The 8187-nt window shown below is 34.6% G+C and overlaps 1 long non-coding RNA gene across 6 annotated transcripts; it reads left to right on the plus strand.

The window, feature by feature from the left end:
- The first annotated feature begins 1597 nt into the window (after positions 1 to 1597).
- On the plus strand, positions 1598 to 7023 carry LOC101264946 (uncharacterized). 6 transcript variants are annotated; one of them, XR_011210657.1, is made up of 9 exons: positions 1598 to 1868; positions 2781 to 2845; positions 2941 to 3074; positions 3520 to 3541; positions 3684 to 3781; positions 4246 to 4295; positions 5584 to 5802; positions 6180 to 6461; positions 6737 to 7023. It is a non-coding gene; the product is annotated as an uncharacterized lncRNA (long non-coding RNA). The 6 variants fall into 6 exon arrangements; XR_011210660.1 differs by having other exon boundaries at positions 5584 to 5705; XR_011210661.1 differs by having other exon boundaries at positions 4266 to 4295; positions 5584 to 5705.
- The last annotated feature ends 1164 nt before the right edge of the window (positions 7024 to 8187 follow it).

An 8187-nucleotide genomic window follows, 5' to 3' on the forward strand; every position in this document is an offset into this window, starting at 1 on the left:
GATAACGACTCCCCAAGGGCCACCCTAGGAGTCCCCGAGAAGGACCTGACCTTGGGCTAACAAGCTGCCCTAGGGAGCAAGAAAGTATTTGTAGAATAAACCACTCCATGTGGCGGATTGGGTTCATCAAGGGCTGATTTCTTGGTCCGCGTTGCGGATACATTGATGACTCTACTGTTTAAAAATTTGTTTCCAAAAATCTTGTGGGAGAAGCTTCGCGACATGGACTTCTCCCGGACGATAATTTCGAATATTCAAGTTAAGTTTGAGTTGGTTAAAAAGTCCAATTAAAGAAGTGGTGTTTAGGGTATTTTTGAGATTTATGATACATGGATTTTAGGTCATTATACACCCTTTAACCTAAGAAAAAACCCCAACCCTCAATTATAATCTAAAATTTATATGCTCTCCCTTCTCTCTGAATTCTCTATCTAGTCAAGATCCTCCATAGAACCTGCAAGCTCCAAGGAAGAATGCCGAATTCTTCAAGTTTTCAACTCTAATTTCGTGGGATTTCTACTAATAAGGTATGCTGATTTCATTCTTGATTCTTCTCTCGTAGAAGGAGCCAATTTCAATGGCTTTTCTAAAAGATCTCAAAAACCCGAAAACCCTTAATTCTAAGCATGGGTTGTTGCAATAAAATAAATTTATTATGTTTATAGTGATATTTGATGATTTTTATGATAAAAAACTCCATGAACTCATGTATTCCTTGAATTCCTAATTTTGACTCTAAAGTGAGTAGATTTATTATGGTCTCATTATGTTGATTTCATGTTTAGATTGTTTTGGGCCGAGGAATTACATGTTGATCATTGTTGAAATTTTTCTTAGATTGGCTTGTAGTATTATTATATATATATTGACATTTGTTATAGCATTGATATGAATGAATTGTTGGCGTAGTCTTATGTATATTATGATATGTAAGATCTCTTGTTTTGTGAATATGTTTGAAAGGCTAAAAAATGTTAACCGTAGCTACTGGAAAGTGGAGAGTTTCTCCAATTCCTTTGTTTATCATAGAATTGATATTGAATTGCTATTGATTGGTATGGTGTACTTATGGTGGCGGTGTTAGATTGTTATAATCGTCATGAACATTGCCTTGTCGACATTATTATGTGAATTATGGTATGATCGTGATATGGTATATTTGAAGTTATAAAGTGAAGGTTCTCATGTGATGTCTATATGATATTGTATGGGTGCTATAATAATATGATTGAGTATGTGTTTTTGTAGTTGTTTATATATGACGATGAACGACTAGGGAGATCCTTTATAGGATGATGTCGTATCTTGTATTGCTAGACTAGTTGTCCCTACTAGGTACTTGTATTGTAATGATTGAGTATATGAATGAAATTTTAGGATCGGTAGACCTAGAGTAGGTACCCTTCCTTGAATGATTAAATGAGGTGTTCTAGATTAAGTCTTGTACCGATAGACCTAAGCATTGTGCCCTTTCATGATGTGTCTAGAACCCTAAGTTAATGTGGAAAACGTTGAATAAGAAAAGAAAATGTTAACAATGTAAAACCTTGAATAAGAAAATAAGGCTAAAAATGTATAAACTTTTAATATGCAAAGAAGGCTAATAAGAATCCTTAATGTAAAATAATGAGATAGTGTCCTCCTTCAATTAACGCTTTCCTTATCTTTCACTGTAGAACTTTCTGACATGGTGAAGAGAGCTGAATAACCGAACATTCTCTTCTCCGGTTCTCTTCTCCGATACCGATTTGTGAGAAAACACATTGAAGAGTTGAAGTCATCGAAGAAATGATCTGGAGAGTTGAAGAGTTGAAGTCATCCAAGAACTTATCGATGAGCTTGTCTCTCTGATAACAATTTCTTCAAAAGTAAGTAAGATTTTCATTTTCGATACCTATTTCGCCAAGTGTAAGTACTAAAACAATCTTCTCGTTAGCTGAAGTGGTCCATTTTTGTGTGTGTTTAGAAGGAATTGATTATGTTGGGGTTGTTGGGAAGATGAACTGAAGCTAGTTAGTCTCTCTGTCACGCTTTTCTCTCAAATTTCTCACCAAAGAACACAATATTACACTGATTTTGTTGGAATAGGGTTTATTAGGTTAGAAATTCTATCTTTGAAAGTCTAAATTTTAGCTTTAGGGTTTTGATATTCTTGTGTTTTTATACGGTTTTTGGAGTGTAGCTAGTATTTTTGTTTCATGAGTTGATTTTTGGGAGTGTATATCGTATTTAAGCCTCCATATATAAACCGAGTTGATTTTTGGGAGTGTATATCGTATTTAAGCCTCCATATATAAACCTACCTCCTTGTCAATGTTAGGGGCGGGAAAAAAGTTGGGTTTTTTCTGATAAAAAAACATTTAGAATAGCTCAAGAAAATAGTTAAAATATATATATAGAAACAAGTTCAAGTAAGGGAGAGTTAAGTGTGGATAAGAGTATCACATTTTCTAATTCCTTTTGCATCAGTTTTCCCAAGCTTTGTTTGAGCCCGAGATTCTGCCCAGAATTCGCATCCATCGTTCGTGTTCGAGGCTCATGATGAAGATCAGTTCCCTGCTCGTCCGTTCTAATTCACTGCCGGAAGAAAGACAATGTTGTTTTCCTCATATTGCTCTTTTCGCCTCTTCTTCTATTTTAAGAGTGATATTGTGACGATTTGAAAGCTGTTTTGATAAGTTTGTATCTTTTTATTTGATTTATTTTTGAGTTGATGTTGACTCAATACGTGATATGTCTATCTTAGTTGCTTTTGCGGGTCTGATGAATGATTGTTGCAGGTATAGATATGGATGCAAGGAACAACTCGAGTATTGACAAAAGAGCATGCAGAAAAAGAGGAATGGTGTTTCCTTTCCATCCATTGTCACTTGCGTTTTCAAGTTGTCTCCACTTACCATATAGATAAATCACTAACTAATACAATGTTTGTTTTTTCAGAGTGTTGCAGGAGTTCCGAAAATAAAAGAGGGATATAATCCAGCTACTTGGATATTGGATATCACCATTCCAGCAGTTGAGGGTCAACTAAATGTGTAATTTGGAGACATTTACGTGAACTCAGATCTATATAGGTAATAAGAAAATAACATAGTCGTTTTCATTTTAGTTTCAGTGCACACATAATTGAAGTACAGTGTTCAAAAACATTTTGAGGATTAAAAATTTGAGTGTTGCTTCAGAGTTTCTTCTCCATCCTACTTTTTTGACACGGAATAATAATCTTTATCTGCCCGTCCGTACATTTGTGTAGTTTTGAGGAATGATTTCTATTATTTTTCATAAAAATGTTGTAGGCATACAAAGTAACCAGGAGAGATCGTTAAATGCAAGCTTCCTTGTGAAAACTAATTTTAGCAACCAAACTTTTGGAAGGATCCCTAGTGTTTCAACTTTCTCTTTCTTTCTTGGGAGAATGAAGACATTCTCTAGCAAAATCCTTTTACTTTTCTTTTATAATATTTGTTGGTTCATTTCCTTCTGTCAGCTACTGATTTTTTTTGTTCTGAAAATTTGCAGCCAGATTTGGTGCTCTTTACAGGCATGTCTTCTAAATATCTCCCATCTATTTATCCACAATGCATACTACATAGTTATTGTATTCTTTTAAGTACTATTTTTCATTCATTAGCAATGTTTGATTGGAAGAATTATCAGTTCACTTCATTTTGCCCTTGCTTCAGGGGATTTAGGGAATGAAAGTGTGGATCTGGTCCGAAGCATTACAGATCTAGAGATCACTAAAGTTGTTATTCTACGGAACTCAAAAGTTCTCTGGGAAGTGAGTCCAAAGTTCCATTTTACCAGACTGCTAAGAGGAAAAACATCACTTTCTCAATAATTTTCCATCATTGTTGGAATTCAACTATGGTAGATAGGGTGGTCGGATCAGTGTTGTTGTTTGATAAAGGTTGTTGTTGATAATGGCAAATGGGTTGACAACTGTGGTAGTGTGTGAGTAGGACTAATTAGCATTGATTTTGGTGGTAGAGCCCTTGAAAAATCATTGATAAATTTAAAGGATGTTTTCCTTGAACATAACGTCCTCAGAACTTCGAGCATTAACTGTGAACAACATCAATAACTTGAAAATATGAAATATCAAAAAAGGATGAAACATATTGTTAGGCTCATTTTTTCGGTCCACTTATTTGGCATGTCTGAAAAAATTAGTTTTCTCTAATGGTGAGATGTAATACCTCTTAACTAGTGTTTTGAATTCATACACTTCTTTTCTTTTCTTAGCATGTGCTTACAATTTGTAGGGAAAGAGATGTTCAACTTCAGCTTGAATGGTATGTCTTCCGAGATATATAATTTTAGTTTCAATAAATCTATACATTTATATATGCTAAATAGAATAGCGATGTGCTTATTTATGATGTTTAGGAATGTCAGTTTCTCACTCTGGCATGACCTTCCATCTTGTGTTCCTCACAATCTCAATACCACTTTGTCTCAGAAGTAAGGAAGATAGATTATAGGATAGGTCATTGCTAGATAAAAAATAAATCGCCAGGATCAAGAAAGGTCCTCTTGGTACATCTGCTAGTAGTTTGAATATGTGCATTCAACACATGTACCCAAGTAGGTTATGGAAAAAGAAAAGATCACGCAGCAGAAACATGTGCATGTCTGCACATCTAGAAAATATTTGTTGTTGATAGAAAATATAACAATATAATTATAAAGAATGGGAACTCTTTTATGGAAAACTATAAATTTATTCTCCACAAGTAATCCGAACTAAAACGTAGATTCTGTGTTTTTTGAATTAGTCTTTCTCGGCACCAAGGAGTCATGGTTAATATAACCCCATATCAATGATCAAAGATTGATTCTAAGATTCTGGCTCGTGTTGCAAAGTTTTCTCATAAAATTTAACTATCCGGCGTATGAATTTGTCAGATGGTTCAATTCGTTGGATTCTTATTTGATCTTGGAAAGTATTAGGGCATCAACTACTAAACTACATTGTATACAATTTTACTCATCATAATTGAGGGGAAAACAAAGAGTAAGATTGATTTGTAAGCCTGGTCATAACCAAAAAAAAATCATGATATAACATCGCTTCGTATCCATATTCTGAAGGACAATTTCCTTTTTTTTACTTTACCTTGTTATCTTCTTGATTAAAGAGCTAGATACCAGAAAAATGAATCGGACAGATAAGTCCTTCCCATAATAAAGGATTTCTGTCTTGACCTGTTTTATGTCCTAATATAATAAAAGAAAAAGTAACTTATACCGTAAAATCTTGTTGGCATGCTGAAAATTCATAATGTGTCAGTCTTGGTGATGAGCATGTTAGTTAGCGTCGGGTGGATCTCCCTGTGCTAAAATTGAGTATTGTTGGTGGACGACCTTATTCCGTAAACAACTTCTCCCTATATTGGCAATGTTTGAGTTTCCACTTTTTTGGTAGTACTTGTTTAGGTTTGCTATGTTAGTCATTTCTGATGTGTTAGGTCCTAGATATGGCTGCACGCTTCACATGTTGTGATCAGCCCTTGCTATTTATTTTATGTTGGTTTGAGGTTTATAATTGGGCTCTCTCTTGCAATGTGTGTGTCTTGACAGTATTGGATGAGTACGATGATTATTGCGCTTGTCAATGGGACAACTGCTTGATTGAGGAATATAGATGGTGGTGCTACTCAACTTATTATTCCTTTTCTCTAAGAAATAATGCATAATGTAAGGTCGGACTCATTTTATACTTGGAGAATGGCATATTTGTTTCATGGATCTCTTCACGCTGTTATGGAATTTTAGTGTTGCGTTATCATTAGATGTTTGGTATGTTCTCTCTTAGTCTGAACATGCTAATTCCTCCTTGTTTTGTCCAATTGAAGATTATCTGCTGAGTGCTTCTATTCTTTGAAAGAATGGTAGCTTTATGTTTATTGCTTCATGTAGTTTTTAGATTTCAATAAAGATACAATTCATGCGGTGTGACTTGTGAGGTATATTTGCAGATCGGTTTCAATAGTTGCTGGAGCACTTCATTTTTAGTAAATTTATTATTTTTTCTCTTTTATTTGTGGTTTACACTCTGATTATAACAAATTATAATTCAGTTACTTACTATATGGCTACAGACTATTTCTATCGTTTACTGTCTGTTCAAATATGTTCTTCAATTACTAACTCATCATCCTCAACATATATCACAGCCAAAACAAGGGGAGAGAAAAATAGTTACAAATGAAAAATCAGATGCTTGAAAGATCAGTTGGATGAAACAAATGGCCAGGAAGCTGTTCTGTATTGATTTAGGCAGAGGCATAAAAAGATATAAAGAGAAATAACAGTTTTTTCCAAATTGATTTCCAAGGAAGAGGAAAGTATTGTGTCAAAAGCTCCGCCTCATCTTCGTTATGGTGATCTGTTGCATTTCAAGACACATACATCCTTTTCTAAGAGGAACAGGTGTTATAAAATAGAACATGTATGAGGTATGCTCTAACATGCCTCAAAGACTTCACCATTATTTTAACCCTATGCACTTAGTCACACTTCTTACTATTCCTTCGATCACTGTTTCGTATTCGAAAGTGGAAAATGAAACATGTTGTGTGTCATGTGGATATGAAAACTGGCCTGTGAAGTTATATGACTCAAAGGCATATGGTCATTCTTATCCTTAGTTTGATCTTTGATACTCAAATTAGCAATCACACTTCAGATTTTGATATCTTACTCACTTTCGCCCCACTTCATTTGTTTCCAGATTAATCAAGGAACATTATGTTTGCTGAAAGTGATTGAGACCAAAGGTAAAGAACGGAGGCACATCTTGAAGTGGTACTTATTGAGCTGGATTAGGTGTTGCATAGCCCCTATATATATTACATGTTTTAAGTTAAAGATTATATTTTTTTTATTTAAGTCGAAAGTAATATGTCATATCCAATGATGGAATATAATTTCTGTTTGCTTATTTTGTACAAGATAAAACTATAATCTTTATTTAATACATTGTTCAGTTATCAATAAATATAAAAATATTTACCTTAATTTTGCTAATAGAAATATTAAATTTGATGTTTGATATTATTTATTGCAAAATTATATTGTTGTTTTTAAATTAGAAATTGTGACAAAAATATTTTATATACAAAATGATATGACCACACCAAAAAGTGTAGCTTTAGGACTTTAAATTTTGGTCTACACATAGGAAAGGTCTACACTTCAAAGTGTTGTCGTACATTAGATAGAAAAGACCACACTTCATAATTGTAGCCATACATTAGATAGGAAAGGCAACACTTGATAATGTGGGTAATGAGTAATTTAAGGCAACACATAAATTTTCCTTGTCTCTTCTCTTGTGTTTATTGGACATGAATACAAGAACGACGCCTGCAAGGAGATTGAATGAGGAAGTGGAGAATGAGGGAGTTCCTCCCAAGGTTCCACAAGGTGTTCATGTTCCTCAAGTTGAACAAATCCCTGTATCTAATCAAAGGAATGATGTTTCGGTGGTTCTCTTGGAAATGACTAATGAGAATGTTAGAGGATATCTTCTTATCCTAGTTCGAGTCATAACGGCTCAAGCGAATCGATATGTAGGTCCTAGAATTAATTCTCTTCAGAGTACCATGACCTGTAGGTTGAGAAATTTGTGAGGATAGAGCCTTCTACTTTTCTTGTCTCTAAGATGGGAGGGGATCCCAAATAGTTTTTGGGTAGTGTTTATAAGGTGTTGAGTTCTATGGGGGTGACTTCTAGGAAGAAAGCAGAGTTGGATTCATACCAATTGAGGGACGTTTATTCAAGTGTGGTACACACAATGGAAAGACAATAGACCGGTTGAATCGGGTTCCATAGAATGGGAAAAGTTTAAGAAGACTTCTTAGGGAAGTTCCTTTCCCGTTAGAAGAGAGAAGTTATGTTTGAGAAGTTTATAAACCTTAGGCAAGATAACATGAGTGTGGAGGAGTATTCCTTGAAATTTACCCTATTGTCTAAGTATGATCAATCCTAGGTGTCTAACTCTAGAGATGAGTTGAGTAGGTTTGTGACTGGTATTGCCGACCTTTTGAGGAAAAAAAAGTGTCATACGACCATGCTCCATAATATCATCAACCTATCTAGACTTATGGTGTATGCAGAAGCCATTGAGGAATCAAGATATGTAGGATAGCAAGAAATTTGAAGAGGGGTAGATCCTATTAG

This window comes from Solanum lycopersicum, chromosome 7 (assembly GCF_036512215.1).
Source record: "Solanum lycopersicum chromosome 7, SLM_r2.1".
In the NCBI taxonomy this organism is placed as follows: Eukaryota; Viridiplantae; Streptophyta; class Magnoliopsida; order Solanales; family Solanaceae; genus Solanum; species Solanum lycopersicum.